The 21523-nt window shown below is 35.8% G+C and overlaps 1 long non-coding RNA gene across 1 annotated transcript; it reads right to left on the bottom strand.

Annotated features, from left to right (window-relative positions):
• Positions 1–4604: 4604 nt before the first annotated feature.
• LOC122179273 lies at positions 4605–21523 on the bottom strand. Its single transcript, XR_006178621.1, has 2 exons — positions 21477–21523; positions 4605–5534 (listed from the first exon to the last, which is right to left on the bottom strand). It is a non-coding gene; the product is annotated as an uncharacterized LOC122179273 (long non-coding RNA).

Below are 21523 nucleotides of genomic sequence, written 5' to 3'. Positions count from 1 at the left end.
CCAGACAATGAGTTATATTTCAGCAAATTACGGATGAGTCTGATATAATGATTAGTTATATAAAGCCAATGTTTGTTGTTATATATAGTAGTTATATATAGTTACTATATTTGTTGTTTTCCATTCATCCACCACCACGTGACAGAATCTAAATGTAGCTACTACAAGAAATATAATTTCATATGCTTGTAAATAATACTTCTGCTCAAAATGTGATTCATTAAGTAACAACAAAAATTTTAATGTCTAGCAAAAGCTTTTAAAAGTTATTTGCTGCTGGACACCAGTATTGCCATACTTCAAATTAAAGTCTGGGAATTTTACAAGGAATTAATGAAACAAATATAAATATTCAAGAATTTTGAGAAGGCAGATTATCATCCTGTTTTGCAAACCAATGAAAATAAATTATTCCTCATAAACATTGAACCTTTCTGCGTTTAGCATATGCTGAAGACTTAGAAAGACTTCATAACACACACATCTTCTCACGTCACATGTGGGAATAATGAAGAAGCTTCTCGTGTATATCTACCTCATGGATCAAAATCCATTTATTGCATTTCATGCCAAGTTATATAACCCTTCATATCGTACATAAAAACTGGTAGGAACGAATATTTCAATTTCAATGAAATATTTCAGTGTCAATTTATTGGCAACACTGAGCGCTGCAAAGAGCCAGAGCATGCAACTGAGTGACCATTTCTTATTCAGTCATATAATCTATAAGCTTTTCAGTGCTACTAAGGCCTAAGGCTAAACACTACTCAAAAGGTCAAAACCACTACTTTGTGTAGCATGCTAGCAAGACAGGTTTAAAAAAAGAAGTTAAATTTAATGATGATGTGGTAGTGTAACTCCAAGCATGCGTCTTACACTAGCTTATCTGAGAAAGATGTTCATTCCATTTTAGTTAGCTACTCGTAGCTTAGTCATGTATCAACAATCTAGTTACAAGCAAGATCAAAACAGGTAGCTTAGCCCAGGCTTAATAAACAAAATGTCTGTGGTTCGGCCAGATGAGCTTCTTACAAGACAGATGCAAGACATTCCTTCCTCCCAGAACTTCTGAAAAATGAGAGCTCTTTACAAAAACTCTGCCAGGACAGTCGAGGCATCAGTACAGAATAAATATTTGGTGCGTTCTATAAATTGCATATAAGTAGTTGAATACATGATCCAAAACATACTCTAGTTAAGACATAGAAAACCTTGAAGGAATGTCAAAGTGTTACTGAACTTATAATTTTGACACTCAGTTGTGAAGATCAGTTTGTATCCTCCCTCTTCTCCATACTTGTACATACAATGTAGCCAAAGCTACCAAGCTTCATACTCTTTTTTTTTTTTTAAAAAAAAAAAACCAAATGGAAATATCTCTCTCCTTCAGCAACTGCCAAAGCTGCATTGAGAATTACATCTCCCAATATACGAAAAGTTGAGCTACATGAGTGAGTTTACCTCTTTGACACGTAATAAAAAAGTCTTTAGAAGCAGTTCACATAACTCCAGGGCCCACATTTCAAGTTTTTTGTGCCTTTACTGCAATACCAAGGTCAGCATTACATTTTTTATTCCATAAATCCCTTTGCCAGCTTGAAAGAACACTGAAAGTTTTTATATCCTACAGTATTATCATGACTTATACACCAGGGACTTCTTTCACTCTTAACTAGGCTCAACCTGGCAACATGACTAAGCACCATTTTCATTAATTTGCATAAATATGCAAGATTTTCTATGATCTATTCCGAGTGTCAGTGAAGACACTGGGACTCTTGATAACCAGCTATGATTCTGATGACTTAGTCAAATCTGGTATAACCATCTCTATCACAGAGAATGATGATGCATGGCAGAGCTCCATGTGATACAGTCACATCTGCTGCCATTCTGGCTTTTTTGGTCAGTTTAGGGTCTGTGCTGACACACATTTAACATTACGTTAGAAATAACTTTAATATGTATACTCTGAATGATGCAGGTTTGTGGAAATTATACCCATCTATATTACGGCTTGACCAAAGGCAAAAGTAAAATTGATTGAGCCCATTTTTCTTACAGGTTAGAGTTTGAAATTCACAGATTTTGAATTTGTCACAAAATGGCTATGACTACTTTGCTGTAATGAGATTCCTTCAGGAAACTTCATTTTGTGACTTTTTTTTTCGTAATAGCACTAGCACTAATGCAGGACACATACCTTTCATTCCCTGAATAATTTAATCTCCTAGTACAGACTTGTACTTGCCACTCAGTAGCACTGCCTACTTATAACTGAAAATGCATCAGCCTTTTTTTCAATTAAATGAAGGTTCTGCATACCAAGGTAGGAATAGGAGGAGGAGTGAGTGGAAGAGGAAAAATACTAAGATGTAAGGGAGCTACAGTAACTGTTGTGCATACTTTCCTTTTCTATTTCATATGGCTGTCAGAAAAGACAAAGTTGCAGGAAACTTCATAGTGAGTAGGATAAAGTCCAAGCATCTTTTTTATGTATCAGACAGCACATCAATTTATAGTGAGTTTGGCATTGCATTGTTTGAATAGGCTCTTATGTTACAGATAAATATTCTGTGTTTGTAGTATGAGGCAGTCTATGAAGAGAGATTTATTTCCTCTTTCAGTGAAAAATGTCCAACTAAAGCTCATCATTCACCATTTAAATGGCCACCAGCCACTAACTAAAAACTAGCCCATTTGATCAGAGGGTTGTAGCTTACTGATATGCTGTCATATTTCATGGTGGCTGCAGACTGAAAAATAGAAAGAAAATACAGGGCTCACAAGAGGGCTTTTGACAGTTGCTGCCATGAAATGCTTTCATTTGTCACAGTGACAGTGAACAAGACAACACTGACTGAAAAAGAGGACATGAGAATACAGCTGGCTTCAGCTAACTTCCAGTGAGCCCTGATATGCAAGCAACTGAACGCTGTAGGTTATCTGCATTTTCTTGATTGGTTATCAATACTCATATTGATTATTCATATTTTCAGAACTATTAATGTATCTCAGATGCTGCAGACATGCATAAAAGCAATGGATACAGTCCCAGTTTCATTAATATATGCCTACATAAATTTTTTAATCACAGTAGTTTTTATTTTGTCTTCATTATTTCCCAGGTACAACAAAGTCTTCCATGCTTTCCTCTACTATTCTAAGACAAGATTTAAAAAAAAAGAAAAAGAAAAAGAAATTCATACTGCATTTCTAAGAAAAATCTTTCCCATTCTACTTCAATAACATTATATTCCTACTCCTGAAATCATTTCTAATGTAATTTATTCTCCAGATAATGCTTAAATCAATGAAAGCATTAAACGAGTTACAAGCCTACAATCTAAACATGAAAAAACCACCTTATTATCTGAAATCATTGTTGCATCATGCTATCTGCAGTATATATACAAGACTTCATATCACTTTGTGTCAGAAAAAAACAGTTATTGTAGCCCTTACATTTTCAGTAATAAATGCTGGTGAAAAACAGGTCAAGACGACAATGCCCAATAGACATATTTTGAGAACAGTGCTTTTAGTTATTATTCACTATCATGTTAACATCACTGCTAATTCTATTGAAAGTTAAAAAGGAAAGAACTATGCCAAGCTATATGATTTTCCACTTAGATGTGGTGATGGGGAATGATTATCCTACCAGTATCACAATTTATTTCAGGTTTCTCAGTAGGAGTGCAAAATAGTATTTATTAGAGACCCTCAGTATTTGAACTCCCTGAGATTATTACGATCCTGAATGAACAAGGAGCTACTTTCTTTACGTACTTCATAGGCTGCAAATCATTTGCCAAGCCAGAAATATTGCGGACAAAAATAAAATGAATAAAGTGGGCAGAGGAAAAAAAAAAAAAAAAAAAAAAAAGAAGAGTAGAGGAGCACAGCACACTATCAAGTTAGATCTCCACTGGAACTCGGCACATCCTCTACATGAATATCTCTAACAGACCTTGCTCACCTAGTCATGGCCCTGAACTCCAACTTCAATCTATATAGCCACGAAATCTCATACTTGGTGTACAATTAAGCTTTAGTTTTAGTAAATAGAATGACAACTGAAAATATCACAGTTCATGTTAATAATACTACCCTGTTTATAAGTTCTCTTGAACTCCCTCAGATCTCACCCCACGCTTCCCAATATGTGAAGGAGTCAGAGCCAGGCTCTCCCTCCAGGAAGCTAATCCACAGAAGGCTAACGTACAAGTGTTTGATGTCACTGGCCTAAACAACTTTCCAAATTATCGTCATTATTCCACCAATGTAAAAATGTGACCGTTTTATCTCTTCATACATTTGCACCTCATGTTCCCATTTCCTCAAATGATTTTACTTTTCATCTTCTGTACCTGTATCTTCCACACATTCATCAGAAACTATTTGCTCTGTACTCTCCATTTTCTTGGGTCATTCACTGTGTTAGAATAGTTTTCTATTCTAAACAGGGAGAAAATAGAGAATAATTTCTCCATTTCAATAAACACTTCAGAGAAAGCCATTTTAGAATATCAAATTGTTCCCAAGAGCACAGACCACTTTTCCCTCAAATAAAATCTGATTTAATAAAGGGACTGGAATTATCTTTAATAATTTTATTTAGTAGGTGATATATAGCAAAAAGAAAGAGAAAAAAGTTACATGATCAATTTCTGAGTATATCTTGCTTCCATAAAGAAACTGGGCTTGGTGCCACTTTACTATGTGAAATGGCTTTTCTTCACATTCAGCAAAGCTCTCTCAATACAGAGTCCCAGAAGAGTATAATATGAATTCAGCCTTCTTCGGTCATGTTACGCATAACCCGAGGGCATTTTCTTTTAAATAGTGTCAAAATCCACGAACTCTAATAAAAGGTGTAAATTCTCAGTACAAATTACTGTGAAGTTTAAAACTCCCACACACAAAATAGCTAATAATACTACTATACTGCAAGTTATGATCCATTACCCAGAGTCTATCATTAGTAAATATCTCAATGTGACTATGGTGCCTTTTTCACTCATGGTTACGTGATGAAAAGCACATACAATTCTTTGAGATTTCTCATCCTCAAATTTAATGCAAGTAGATCTCAAGAGAGAATTGTGACCTGGCTTATGGAATTATCATTGCAAATAAAAGGCAAATTCAAAGCAGGTAAAGGGCTTCATGCTACTAAAGCAATTGAACACAGCCAGTTAACATATGCATGTGGGAGTCCCATATGCGGAGTCCGAGTCCCATGAGTCCCATTGGGGCCCATCATGTCAAAAAGCCCATCAGGCACAGGAAGGGCTGTAAAGCAGCTACAAGGAGAACCAAAAGTTGTGTCCAAAAAGCAGCACCCTGAGGAATTCATCCAGCTTTCTTCACAGCAGATCTTGGTCAACCCTCTTTGGACACAACAAGGAAAGTCCTAGATGCCATGGCATCCCAAGTTATAGCATTCTCCTTCTTTGGCAAACACAAGCAGCACTACAGTGCAAGAAGTCATATTGCTACTGGCTTCAGCAGAAGAGTTCCAAGACCTTGAGAAAATCAAGAATCCTTTTCAGCAGTTTCCTGTTACTGTCTCTCCTTTATTCTCACGAATATTTATCATTTTCAAGGTGTTAAGTTTTATCTCTACTGGCTGGTAGTTACTGAAAAAAAATCCACTTTTATCTTTTGAAATAGTAATGTTATCTTTTAAGTGATAGCTTTAAAATTTTTCCATGATTGTATGTGTATGAATTTTCTAATGCCTTATTGCAAGTGATGCCATCATAAACTTTGGCTTTGTCAGAAATATCATAATAAATACATTATTTTCTTGTATAAACTGTAGAAAGATTTGTTTTGATTACTACAAATTACTCATATTCCTTCTATATACTTTCTGTCTATTCCTTATTCTCTTGTTTAAATCTATCTTTACTTTTAAATATGTTAAATTCATTCACAGTTCCTGGCTTTTGCACAAGACATAAATCATTAAGTTCAACCGCATGTTGCAGATGACACCATAAATAAGCCACATTGTGGTGTTTTGCATTCTTTATGTATTTCCACCTTCCAGTCACATTTCTGGTAGTACCATAACACAATATAACTGCTTTCTCTTCTTTTTTTTTTTTTTCTTCAATCTTCTCATTAAGCTATTTTATAGGAAATTGGATATAACACAACTGCTAGCAGCAGCAAAGTTTTTACTTGCCTTATTCACAGGAAATCATCCATGAGAAGAGTAGTAGGATGGACTTGAAACACAGGGTAAGAGTTATTCAGAAGCATGCCATAGTAAGTTTCTTTCTGTACAGAAATTTCCCTAAATTCTGAATTTGCTACAGTGTAAATGGATCCCAACTTTATCTATTGCCTATTCACAAGAAGATGCTATTTATTTCACAAAACTGCAGATAGTCTTTTGATGTTCATGGAAAGCAAAAAACACACTTCTTTTACATAGGATTATAATCCTCATATTTTAGATGATTACGATTAAATAATGATCTCCCAGTATTCCTCCAGGCCTCCCAGTTTCTAGAAAACTTTACCCAAATTTACTGAAAAGATCATAATATAGAGATTACTTTTCTCAAGTATGGAACTATTAAAAGAAAACTCCCAAAACGTTACACTACTAAGTACAACTTCAAAACAGATCCAAAAACTTTCACATGCCAAAGCTAGATATGTGATACACAGTGCCAGTTCATATCATCTCAGCACTCAACCATGAGCTTCAAGACTGTGAATACAGCTTCGGTTTGTAATAAGCAGGAGTCACATTTCTCACTTTCAAAACATCATAATTCAGATTTCTCAAATTTTACCCCTGGAAAATTAAGCAAGTGTCATCACCTTCCTACAGTTACCTAACATCGGTTTATATCCGTGCTTTGTTTGCTTTTTTAACAATTTGTCCCATTCTTGGTATCATTAGCAGTGTTGTTCAAAAATTTCAAGTACTTCATTCTCAGAAATGAACTACATAGATCTGAGCAATGGCATGCAGCTGACAGCAAATGGAAATTGCTTCACTAGACTTTGCTCTGTACCATAATATTTACCTAGTTACTATGCTTTCTTTGTCATCAACATATCCTCTGCATACGAATAAAAAACTAATATAACTCTAAGAAATAATCCAATGCACATTGCGTTTTCCTGCTTGTTGTTAGCTACAGAATAAAAAAATAATTACTGTCCACGATTTATTTTATGTTTATAGAAGTGTTCAAGGAAGGTTTAGATCTTGTGTTGAAGGACACGGCTTAGTGAGAACTACTGGTGATAGATGGACAGTGACTAGATGATCTTGCAGATCTCTTCCAACCTTCGTGATTCTATGATTCTGTTAGTGAATTATAACATCTTTTTCTTTTCTTACTCTAGTGTTAGGTTTCTGCTTTAAAATACATATTCCTCATTTCTTCTGTTACATGAAAATTGCAAAGTTTCAATATGTTGTTTTCAAAAGATCTAGCTAAATACGTACTCTCTTATTTTAGAGAATGAACAACTTCTGCTTAAGCCTCACCCAAACCTATTATTCTGCGTTAGCGTGTAGCATTGATACAAGGGGATAATCTCCATCAGCTGAAAGCATGATGCTTACTACCTATTAGTGTTCCTCTTTAGCTTCAGCAACGCGACAAAGATATTCTTAATTACTGGCTCTAAAATACAGCATTCAGAGCAGCTAGTCTGGGTGTTCCAGAGGTGAACGTGTGCCTGTTTAATGAGCAGAAATATTTAACCGGGAGCTTAATGCTTATAGAGAGATTTCATTCATTTTGGTTGGTTTGTTGACCTAAACATATATAAACCTTGAGGTTAAATTTTGATACAAAACTCCACATGGGTCAGTAGAAAATACTGTACCTATTAAAATTGCATAAGCAATTTCTTCAGTTTTTAACTATCTTTTCTATTTTAATATGTTTTATTAGTACTGAATGAAAGCCGGCAATTTCTTCTCTATTGGTTGTTCATTTCTGTTGCAACAAATTACACATCTATCCATCTGAAATGATGGTGCAGCTTTAGAGATACAAATCTCCATTTTAACTCTAAATCCGCGTAGTGAAAATCATCAGAAATTCAGTCAACCCATATTCTCAGGTAGCAATAGCAGCCATTGGTGGAACTCAGACACATTGTCCCTTATTTAACACCCTAGTACACTAAACCTTTTCATACTCCTCTTCTTCTCTCCTTTAGAATCTCTACAATTCATTTAAATATTTTCTAGGAAATAACAATTTACCAACTAACAAAAGCTACTTTGCAAGTTTTTAATATCAGCACTCAAACAGCTACTCACACATATGGAACCTAATCACAGCTTTTGTCACTGAATCACAGCACTAACCATCAGTTTTTTAAAATCTGTCTCGTTCCTGATTTCATAATTAGTGATGCTCATGATAGCTTAATGCAAATATTGTAAAGAGCTGGTAATATAACTATCACAAACCTTCCTTTGATTCTTGTGTCAGTTGAGGCCACCATGGCAAATAAATACTTAGTATATGCATCATCGTTCAGTGACACAAACAGCAAGAGGCACATAGCAGCAGCACTTAATTTTCATTACTGCACACACCATTACTCACTCAGTTTGTCGCAGTTGCATCTAAGCCTTCAAATTTGCCAGCTTGCCTTTCCCACCATACACTTATTGCCATTTGTTATCAGTTCAGCTTTATTCGGCAACCCTCAACACCAGCTAGTCACTTACACTACTCACTGTTACATACAATGAGTTAAACTAAATCAAAACTGCTATCTCTAAATTATTGTGCAGCCTTAACACTTAAATATTGGTAACACATTAAGAATAGATTGCAGATAGCACTTTAAAGTTTACTGTTTTAAATAAAACATTATCTGTGTTCTTGAAGGTGACAGTCTTTGTTTTTCACTTGCTGCTCACTTAAAAAAATTCTAGTCGTCTAATAAGAACTTCTGCAACACGTTCACATTATTTGACTTGTTCTGTCTTTCATCATTTCTTTTATGCACAGTTGTAAATGTGTATATGCTTCACCAATAAACTAGACTTTTCTCCAGTGAAAACTCCTGGACATCATTCTGAAGAATGATTAATCTAAAAATAAAAAAAAACATGAAATATTACAAATTATTTAGCACTAATTAAGTAAGAAAGTTTTTACTATACAAATAAGGATTAACAGTGTTTCTATAGAAAAAAAAAATGGAACTGATATGTCAGTTGTACTTGAAAGCAATTCTGTAAATAACTGAAACTTCACATAGGAATGTGAAAAAGTGGGAATGCCCACTCATAGGGCAAGCTAATGCATATATTAAGAGCAAGGAAATAAGAGTACAATGACAATGAAATCCTATAAGAAAAAGTTACATGTATTATATTCACATCAAACGCAGCAACTATGAAGTTAGGACCAATGCTTACTTCATTCCCTTAAAACGCCACCAATTCAAATATTATTGAAATTAATAGCAAAAAAAGTTTTAATCCCATACATAGAGTGCTCAAACTAAAGCTATTTTAGAATTGACCCTTTCCATCAAGTTCTTTTTTTCCAGAAGTCTGATGTACAAATCTGGCTTGTGTTTCACCGGTGCTGCCATGAAGTGAAAGTGCAATACTACGTTATCGTAACTTCAGAAATCATTTGATTGAGATTGCTACACACACACACTTTATAATTTCAACTTTTTTTTTGTATTGTAATGCTCAGATTTCCCTCACTTCCCAGCCTCCAGAATTTGAACACTTCACTCAGATGTGTGTTAGTGGGTTACAAGATGTCAGCTGCCAGCATACTTTGCTGGTAGTAATATCAGGCAGTTGATTTATATGAACAAGATGATTAGAACTGATTAGAATCCACTTGGACTCATTTCACTGTTTTTTGTTTGCTTCTTTTAAGATTGTTGTTACAACTTTCTACTACAGTCTCTGTAAAGTTATGGTTGTTCCATACAAACATAAGGACAGTAAAATAACTGAAATAACTGGCCACAGTTAGCCATAAACTATGGAGAGAAATTATTGGCTAAATCGAGTAAAAAAAATAAATTCTAGGGACACCAAGACAAGTTCAAACAGAGCAAGCCTGGCATCTCCAGAGAGAGAAAGCCTCACTTTTGAGATGTAACATATACAATAATGAGCCTGTGTCCTGTTGCTATCAAGCGCATCACTGTATTAATGAATTATGGAATCAAAATACATATGAACAAAGAAAACTACAGTAATCCTTCCATGCAATACAATCATTTAATATCTCTGATCAGACCTGATTTCTAGAGCAGAGTTCGCTTTCGGCATCCACACCAAGGCTACACAAGCCAAATAATGTTATAAAAAACATTAAATTTAATTTCCAGTTTTGGAGTAAGTCTCCAAAAAAAAAAAATTGAGGTCAAAAGACTACAGTCAAGATGGTGAGCACTATAAACAGTTTATATTGCACATGTGGCTAGTAGTAGGATGTCTGGAGACAGTAACGAGTGCCTGTGTAAGAGAAGCTTTTAAATCCAACCCCATCAGAGCAATAATCCCTATCTTCGGTCTACTACTTATTACACTACTACACTTACAGCTGTGAAACCAAGTACCAGCAAAGTTTTGAACTTCCTTTGACCTAGTGAAATAAATCATACTGCTGTTATGACTCTCTGAGGAGCCACTTCTGTTGCATGACATGCAGCCAAAACTAAATCCTCACAGGACACTAAGACTAAATAATTTCTAGATACTACCATCACTGAAGTGCTGATTAAAATCTCGTGCTTTAAAATAAGCCAATAAATAAGTAGATATTTATTCTGTCAGTTTGTAAACCATTAGAGGTCCTCAAGTGGGAAAAATTACTCATTTACAGAATCACTAAATAATGCACCTGTAGAATCCAAACTTGCTATTATCTAACCAATCTGTACAAAATTGATAAATTAATACAGCAACTTCATGTTTTTCAAGGACAAATAGAAATGAAGTAAAAAAAATACATAATCAGCATTTGTCTGGAATTTATCATTTCAGAGAAGTATTAGTCAAATTAGTCAAAGTTTTCATATTAATAAAATACTTTAAATCTTTCCTGCCATTGCTGAAATACATCTTTTTCAAGAACAATTAGATTTAACCATTGTTTGAATAAAGAGGAAATTATTATTTTTTTTAAATAAAGAGGAAAATATTAACACAAATTGATTGATGAAGTTTCCCATCAGTACTTAATAGGAATATTTTTTTTTATCCTCAGAAGATTAAGCATTTTCTTTCAATAAATGAAATTATATCAAGTCTCTAGAACACAAACTTTCCCAGCTTTAGGCTTGACATTCTGTTTTATTGCCACAGAGGATGATGATTACTTCTTCAAATGTAATTAAAAAGCAGTCAAAGTTCTTTAAAGTAAAGATGACATTTCCTAAAGGCTTTATTTACTCTGCTCTATTCCTTTGCCCTCTCATCAGTCCCTCACTGCAGCTGGACTCATGCAGTCTGTGCAGGATCTTTAGCTTGCATAGCATCCAAACTTGCTATAACCTCTCCCATCTCTTCCACATACAGTTCTTTTGTAATACAAAATACTCCGGATTGGCTATTTAATTAAACAGATATCACTTGCCTGTTATTCACATCCCAAAAATTGAAACCCTGTCTTTCCCCACCACTTTCCCCCTTCCAGAACCTCAAATACATTGACTGTAAACCTGTCAAGCTGCCTTTCTTCTTCCCTGCTTACTGTGGGGTCTTCTTTGGTTGGCATTTGAATTCAATTTTTTTCCTATCCCAACTTATCTCACAATATGCAGTGCTGAATGTTCAGTTCTGACATTGAACCTGCATCTCCACTACTTATGGCTGTTATTATTAAGGTGTCAATGAATATTAAATAATAGGCTGCATCTCTTCAACTTTTCATCATATTTCTGATAGAGTTCACACAATGGTGAAAGGTTTGTTTTCTCAGTTACTTAGCTGCACAATAGATCAATTATATGCTCACTAAATAGCCAAGCTTGATTTAATTCGTGCTGCAGTCCATTTCACACCTTGTTGAACTCTTTTCTGCCTGTCATTAGAAAAGAGTTCTCTCATTAATTTGACTCAGATGGCTGAAATATTTTGCTTAACATGTCACCTAGTATTACTTAGAACAAATAAATTAATTTGTTGTAAAATCTTATGACCAATAATGTGTCATACATTAAAAGAATGACAAGTTATGTTTCACTTTCAAATAATTATCAGTTCAACTTGATTGTAGGCTTTTGAATTAGCGATCCTGTAGTGATATTTAACCACAAATAACTAACATGCAAATAATGAATATTTTACCCGTTTCTAATTTCATTTTCTTTCATATGTTCCCAGCAGTTTTTAAGATTTTGAGACTTCAGGAGAGTAGAGGTGGAAGGACAGACAAGTACAGGCATTTTTTTGTGTTAGATGCACTAGCAATTATAGATTTTTAAAAATAAGCAGTAGTATAATACTATGCTTTGCAAAATTGTAGCCATTAATTTGCTTAAGAGTCTAGATATGTTGGACTGTAACTCGGAAGATCTGGGCTCACATATCAGCTTAATCATGCTTTTACTGCAAAGACAGAGGTAATTTATCTTTAGCATTCCTCACTGCTTTCCTTGCTGCATTTCATGCTTATTACTTCATATTAGTTTTGGAAGATAAAGACAATCACCAGCAAGAAACTGTGCTGTTGAAGGAAAGCTTTTAATACATAACATAGTTTTTACAGACTCTACCACAGATACAGAGAAGGAATACCTACTTCCTAAAATGTTGGTCTTTTGTCCTATTACTAAACCAAGCATAAACACAGTTATGATCTTGAACTGTATTCATGCTCGCTGGAAACTGAGCATGAAACACTCAAAGGATAGAAGAACTGCAATATCTAAGAAGGCTCATTCCAGACTCTTGGCCTCACACATTTGGGTGCAACTTCATTACATCATTTTATATTCCTTTGGCACAGGGTATGCCCTTCAGCAGAGGATTAAGATGCGGAAGCCCAGAACACACTCATTGGAAACAGAGCAAAAAGGGTATGTCCAACTTGAAGCCCATGGGCTGCACGCAGCCTGGCATAGCTCAGTGTGGCCCACCCCATCATGGCAACCAATCTGCTCTGCCAAGCAGCCCAGCCCAGCCTCAGACACATAGTCATTGCTCAGCAACAACTGAACATTGATGCTCTATTACAACTGTTTCAGCTGAAATCAAAGCAGGAGGAGGACGTTGTGGAATCCTGAGTCAAGTTATGTCAAATAATCGTATGCATTTGGATACATTGGCTAAACACAGTCTTATGAACAGTGAAAAATATGCAACTGTGCTGTTTAGATTAAGGAATTTGAGAAATGTTTCAAGATTACTGAAAAAAAAATTAATTTATATTTGTGACTCCATTTCAGCAGAAATAAACACATTAGCTACACATTTTCGAATAGATTGTATGGAGCTGCAATCAGATGTTCAACTAAAAATTTGATCGTGTCTCTTTACAAGGCTGTTATAAGATCTCTCTTAACAGAGAAAGATATATCTCACTTCACAACAGGCCTTGTTCAAGTGATCACTTTTTGGCAGTACTCACATTTGTGAATATTGTTAAGGATAAAGTACAGGAAGAGTAAAGTTTTAATAAAAAAAATCTCTGACAAACATCTTGACAGCTCACTAAGAATGGCAACAACTGAGCTAGACTACTGCATTAGTCTCACAAAAACAGGGTCAAGTATCTCACTAATTTTATGTTTTTGTTGCTTTCTTTTTTATATTTATTAACAGTTAATGTAAGTCTTGTTACTTACATATGTTAACTGTATGTTTTACATGGGCTGCTCTGAAAGTAGTGCCTCATATTTCATTATCTTGCCCCACAGTGTTAGAGGCGGCCATTGGTGATATGGTTAAAACTTCACACTTACATTCTATTCCTTTCTTTTTCCCCCATGTGACAGATGGCGGCCAAGTGGCAGTCTGACAAAAATGGCATCTGATATGGAAGGTCGTGAGACAAAGGTGCAGAATTTAATTCCGCCATGCTGAAAAATTTTCACCTACTGACATTCATTGATGCTTGATGAACAATTACAGAGAACAGGCAGTGGATGTGAGCACAGGGAGGCAATGGGTGGTAAGTTTCAGCAGGGGTGACAGCAACAGTGTGTCATCACCTCTGGTGCAGATTTTGACAAGTATGGCATGCAGGATCTTGTTTGCGGCTGGCAAAAAATGCATAGCTAATGGTGATGACTGCTGAAAAAACAGTGTTTTGTAGCTGAGAAATTGCCCTATCAAATAGTATTATTGTACTCATTATATTTGTTGCAGTTTCCATGGAAATAAAGAGGAGGCACTACTTTCACCGCAACCTACATATATGCTGCCTAAAATAATTCCTCTTCATCCACACAGCACACTTCTCCCAGCAAGCTCTTTAGACATTGTTTCAACATTATAACGTGGTTATCAACAGAGGAACTTCTTGAGGCAGTACACTGAAGAAGGTGCTTTAAAAATCACATTGGACTTGTTTAATATGTGCAAAAAGGATTAAAAACTGAAAAAACAACTGCAAATAAAGATGTTGTAGACATTTAAATGTATTGAGTACATAGTGATTTGGCAACAGATTTATCATCTTCACTCTACTGGTGAAAGTGCTTACTACCCTAAGTCTAAGCTACAGGTCATAAACAAAGCTTTTTGGTCTGATGAAAAACAAGCACATCCCAAATTGATCTGAATTTATGACACCTGTTCACTTTATAGCAATTTTCAATACTATGAGCTATCATCACCAGCAGGACTCATAGAGGAACAGAAATTTGTCAGATAGTGGGACCTTACTCACACCCCCTTTCACTTCCATAACAAAAAATTCTGGCTCAGCATTGAGGGAAGTTGGCAGATCACATCAGCCTGAGCAGCACCATTTTGAGCACTGTACTTCTTCCCTGATTAAGCAACCAACATTCACACAAGCTTCTGCCAGTCTGGCACCAAGTGAATGCACTCCACATTATATATTTATCAGTGTTCTTTCCATTCACCAGCTAACATTAAATGTAATAGTCTGAGAAATGTATCACTCAGTAAGCAGTACTAGTTAGACATAATAATAGTCCAACCATTAAGCAACATGCTCAGTATCACTCAGGCAATGATTTCTGTGGATAGCACCTACTATATAAATTCCAAATTTTAATTTTTACAGAGCTTCTGCTGTGGGAAATTTAATAGAAAATCTGCACAAATTTGGAATAACAAATGTGGTCTTACTGTAATATTATCAATTTATACAGATGATTTGTCTAACAATGCAACTCTGACAGACACTGATTAACACAAAGACAAAAATGATACTGATTGTCCTTCAATTGCACCATTTCAGATCAAGCAAACAGACACTACGTTAGTCATAAAATAAACAAATTGCTAAGCATATCTCCTAAAACAGTTCAGTATTAACAGAAATGTAATATTACAGTTCTAGAAAGTAAATCCCAATACACTGATTTTCTCGGAAAGACCTGGATTTCAAGCTTACAGTCATAGCTTCTGAATGCATAAAGGAAAGTGTACAGCAAAATATAACTGAAAAACAACAAAAATTGACCTCAGAGATATATGAATTGATCCTCATGAATGCTCTTGGTCAGATTCTGTTTTTCTTAGAATCAAGCAAAACAAAACAAATCCTGGTAGAAAACAATCCTGTAACTCATATTTCAAGGTATTTATGAAAACCCTAATGGACAATACTTAGACTACATTATCCATAAAAATAAAAAAACTTAGAAAAGTCTTTTACTTTTAAACTGGTTAGTAAGTGCACATACATTTAAACTCTGCTTCTTCAGTAAAACACACTGGTTTTCTTGTTTTGTTAAATGAAATATATTCAAGTGGAATAGGAATTGACCTTTTCTTTCTTCCTTCATATTCCTACTTCGTTCTGTATGTTGTCCTTAAAACCTAGTCTCACAGTCAACAGAGGAATATCTGACTAATAAGTCTCCCACCTGATCGGGGAAATAAAAAGCCCTGGAGCAACATATTGTGTGATTGTTATGATTGTACCAGAACTAAAGCACCGTTCAGGACAATCCTATAACACTTTCACATGTTCCTTTAAAAATAAAAAAAAATAAAAATAAAGAAAAAAAGGGGGAAACTAGTACCTGTTGGTGTTATTACATACTACGGCAATGTAATTAGTGTTTCTGTCTACCACTAATGTACTAGGGTAACTAGAGGAAATTCCTTTTTCCTGATGTAAAAATTGAGTAAAGTCCCAAGAAAAATCAACCGTAAAAAAATTCTGGTTCTCCATTGTTGCAAAAGGAAGCTTTCTAATATTTCAGTTTCCACTACCACACTGCAGGACAATGGGTCACCATATAAGAGCAGATCAAACTTGTTACCAGGAGATTTCAAATGGCTCTACAATCACTGGTGAAATAAAATACAAGAAGTCTTCCACTGATTCTGTAAGGAAGGCCTCTGGATGGAATATTAATTCTATAAAGCTGCAACCCCTCTGGATACCAGTGCAACTATCATGACACAGCTTGACAGCTAAACCATTTTTATCTGTCTTCCAGAAGGATAGTGGAGGGAAGCAGTGCCAGGAGATGAGATCTCCCTTAACTGCAAAGCAGTACTATAAGATGGATAGTTGGGAAACAGATGTTTTCCATTCATATTCTAAGTTGAAGTTTTAGGATTATCTCTAGTGCTTGTTGTAGAATACTATACCACATCTTATGGAAAGAAAATGTTAACTGTCCTAAAGAATGCCAAGTGTAAAAAAAAAAAAAAAAAAAAAAATGCTGTCATAAACTTATATGCATTGCAAGAAAGCATTTATATCTCTTTGCACAAAACTTTCTCACAAAACAGCTTCCCAAAAACTAGACATGTCCAGGGAACCACCTGCTGTATTTCTCAAACACTACAAAAGAATTGAAGAGAATTAGGAGAGAATACCATTAATTAATAGTTTAATCTCAAAGTGCATAACTGTAACACACTACCTCAGCATGTAATCTTTTCCCATACATTTCACTTCCTGGTGTAAAGGGAGCGAAGTGTGTTGTATATGCAACATACTTCTCAAAACTACCAACTGTACTCCACAGGGAAAGGGTTTAGGGTACATCAGGGGATCAGCATTGTGCTTCTCATTCTTCAGACACAGATCCCTTCTAGTAAGTCTTTAAAATATAAATAAAGGAAAATTTTATGCTACACAGGCTAAATAATTTTGGTAGCAGATTTACTGTATACACATCTCTTTGCAACATCAAATATTTATTTGCAATATCTGATATTGTAATGAGTTAAGTTATAATAAAGAGAACATCCATAAAATTACAGAATCACTTAACAGAAATCTTAATTTTCTGTTTATTTTATTTCTAGCTGTCAGGAATAAATGCAGCTCAGCTCAAATTAGTGGATGCAGTCTCAAATCCATTCAATAGCTGACTTTATTGTATTACTTCCCATCATGCTGTTACACTTAGTAATAGCACTACCTTTGCAGCAGAACTCTTGTCCAAATAAAGCTTCACCTTGCCTCAGTTGCTAATGATTTTGCGAAAAAACTGCATAGAATATTTGAATTGGAAAAGACATTTAAAAATCACCTAGTCAAACTCTGCTTCAGCGAACAGGAACACCTACAGCTAGATCAAGTTTCCCAGAGCCCCATCCAGCCTGATACTGAATGTCTTCAAGGATGGGGCTTCTACCACCTCTCTGGACAACCTGTTCCAGCGTCTCACCATTATAAAAAAACTTCTTCCTCATACCCAGCCTAAATCTCCTCTCTTTCTGTTTGAAACCATTTCCCCTTGTGCTATCACAACAGATCCTGCTATAGAATCTGTCCCCTTCTTTCTTATAGCCCCCCCTTTAGATACTGAAACACCACTATAAGGTCTCCCCAGAGCCTTCTCTTCTTCAGGCTGAACAGCCCCAGCTCTTCCAGCCTGTAAATTTATTTGGCTTAGTCTGATCCTCAATAGAGAAAACAATATTTTCTTTTTTTCTGAGGGGAGGAAGTGGCTACAACATTGTACAGTCTTTGCCTTAAGCTGTCTTAATATGAGCTCCATAAAAGCCAGGTACTGGGAGCCTCAAGTGATGTTAATTTTGGTAAGCATTTCCTATCAAGCACTGACTATACCATTGTCATTTCTTTTCAACTGGAATTCTAAGTAAGCTCTTTAAGTTAAGTTGCATCTTCACATTTTCCAATTTTCTAAGAAATGTCACCTCTTTGTTTACAGGACCTTTGCATTTACTGAGTGCATAAAAGAGTGCATTTTTAAACCCACCTGTTTAAATCCATTTTTTTTTTTCCACATGCACCATGATAACAGACTCACACTTGTTATGGTTCCTTCTAAGCTTAGGCCTAATTTGAGAAAAACTGTTATAATGTAGAAGTTATATATCAAATTATACCTCTCAAATCTAAAGGTCACATTGTACCATTTTAATGAACTTCTAAGCCTAAAGCAAATAGGAAACAAACAGTGGATATCAGATATTCACTGTTTAATAACTATTCTCAGATGACCATGGTGTTTTTCCAATGTGATCACTGTACCACCATGTGTTCATTATACATCTGGCACAGGACAGCACACTAGCACAGCTGACACTGCCTTTGTTTCAATTCCTTTGCTGATACCCTCTTATTTCTAGCTAATTTTATACTGGCATTTCTATTGTAAAATTTTGAGATTGTGCAAACAGGTGAGCCTTTGCCCTGTTGTATATTTAAAATGGTCTGGGCTAAAAACACTGTTCTCCCTGACACGCTTATGCATTCTGACTCCACTTCCTATTGTAAGCTGCTACTCTTTTATTTTACATCCTCTCTTTATGAAGAGGTCTCTAATAATTCAGAGGTAAATCAGTATTCACAGAAGCCTTAACTAAAAGGAAGGTTGCAAGCATGAAATCTTTTCTGCTGATAGGAAGTTCTTGGACTCCTTAAACTTTCTGTGGGCTGAATCCATCTCTGCTGAGCCTGTCTCTGTAGAGCAGTCAGAACTCATCCACATCAGCACTTGACAGTGCAGATCAGCATCTCTCATCTCTGAGCTGCTTCATCTCTATACCACATTCTGTTTTGGATCCATCTGGAATATCTTAAGGCACTTTCTCTGTCAGCAAGATATTCAAGATGACAAAATTCAGTTTTTTGCTCAAGCATGCTCTGAGCTGCAAATGCTGTGGGATCTGGCTGACTCAGAAATTCAGTGCTCAAAAAACTCGTGAGAAAACAATCAGCACAATATTTCTTTTTTCTCATTTGTAGGTTGCATTAGCTATTTCTCATAATAAAAGACCATTTGATCAAACATCAGTGATAGAATACAACACAAGAAGTGGAAGAGGATGCAACATGCTAGCATCTACCAATGATATATTCTTAGTTTGCTTTCATCTCAGTTCTGTGAGAAACAACTCTTTAGCTCTTAAAACTTGCTTGGCTCAAAACATTTCTCAGAAGCTTGGTGTTGGGCACCTGCATGTCCTATAGCTGAAAGCATCCATTTGAGTGCACCTATGAGAACATAGCCTGATAGAGGTTCTTTAGTCTAGTCAGCTGTGGCAGGTTACTACTTAACCTGCCTGACTGCATAGTATCAATTAAAATGGTTAAAGGATCACTGCTTCATTGCTTTAGACGTTTTAGACTGACATGCATAAGCTCACAGCATGTAGTGGCAAAGTTGAGGACACTGCAGTATTGAATATTGCCCAGATTTACCCCTTTCCCTTGCTTTCTTCCCAGTGCACTTCATCATAATTGACTGTGCCTCATTTGGTTAATTACTCATGATTTTGCCACTGCTAGAAAAATGAAAACATTATAGGGATTTCTCCAACACAGAAAACTGTATTTAAAATACCTCTTCTAATCAAGCAGCAATTATGTTATTCCATACTACCACTATGAGCAGGTTGACCCAGCCAGTCATGTTCTAGCAAAGACAGAGGAAAAAATACATAGCAACAGTAACTACTCCATAGAAACAACAGCTGTAGAACAAAAGGAAAATGCACAGAAAGATTTTGAATGCTTATACTTGGCCATTTCACTGCTTTGGCTTCTATCATTTCAGCAAAAAAAGATTCTAGGGGGAAAAAAAGGTTTTTACTGAAACAATAGACACATTAATTTTATTAAAAGTATTTAAAATAAAAGAAAGAAAAGGTTAAAATTGTAAAGCCAGATGATAGTCAATTGGGAAACCACCCAGGGACAGGTTATCTAAAAGAAACAAAGAGATGCAATGCTTATCACTGGTTCTGAATTGAAACTGCAAAATAACAGCCAACCCTTCAGGGTGGCTAATAAGCCGGAAATGAACTTTAATGATTTTTTTTTTATTATTAATGCCAGTACATGAGGGAGTACATTTATATACTGTTAAGTCAGATCTCTACTTTTCTGTTAACACTAGCACACGAGTCACTGGCACAAAGCCAAACTTTGCAATAGAACCCTACAGCTGTTGGAAAAGACTCTTCTTGCTTCTAATCCCCTTTGCTGCTATTTTTTCCTCCTTTCCACATCTGTTTTTGTATCTTTTGCATCTGTTAGATATCTTATTCTCTGTTCCCATATCCTACACCAGTAAGTTTTCAATCCCTTCTCTTCTTCCCCTCCTCCCACTTGCCTATAACCGTACCCTGGATCTTCCTAAGGTTGCTCTCTGCCTCCTCTGTATGCCAGTAATGGCTTTACTCCCCAGTCTTTTACTCCCCCAAAATTTTTCTCTTTATTGATATACTCAGCTGCCCTCCTCTCAGCTGATACCTTTGCCCTCCTGCGCATAAGCCAAGGTAAACTTTAAGAGTGCAGGTCCCCACAGATTATTGTCACCATCTGTCCTGAAGTCTGTTGTCACAGAGGCCCCAAGGAGCAAGAAGAAATCATTGTGGATAAACTGGCTTCAGTTGGAAAGAAACGTAGCTAATTGCCAAATTGCATTCTCAAGCAAAGCAGCTCAGAGATTTTCTGTGAAGCTTAAGACTGACAGTGTATCCAACATTTCATCAAATACACAATTCCCACTCAGGCATTCCCTATCTTCTGTGAACAACAGCACTCAATATGCATATTTCCTTATAGTCTGGCACTTCTTCAGGAATTTCTGTCTTCTTTTAAGAAAATGCAACTTTTCTGATGTTAGTAGCGGGTTTCAGCACATAGTGCTCAAGAGGCTGTACAGCTTAAACCAGCATCTCTTTACTTCTACTTAGTGTCCATTCCAGATGGAACCATTTGCAGGTACATTGCACTAAATTGGGCTTTGCGTTTTTTATTGCTGCCTTTAGTTTTCATTAAAAATAGTGTTACAGCTAGACAGATTATCATGGCAAAAATGGGAAGAGAAACAAACAGGGAAGGAATGCTCACCTGTGCCCAAAGATCAAGATCCACAGGAAGGACTCTAAAGAGAAGGG

The sequence above is a fragment of the Lagopus leucura genome, unplaced genomic scaffold, assembly GCF_019238085.1.
Source record: "Lagopus leucura isolate 7727_CA_CO unplaced genomic scaffold, USGS_WTPT01 Super-Scaffold_100002, whole genome shotgun sequence".
Taxonomy (NCBI): Eukaryota; Metazoa; Chordata; class Aves; order Galliformes; family Phasianidae; genus Lagopus; species Lagopus leucura.
This window is presented reverse-complemented; position numbering and strand designations above follow the sequence as displayed.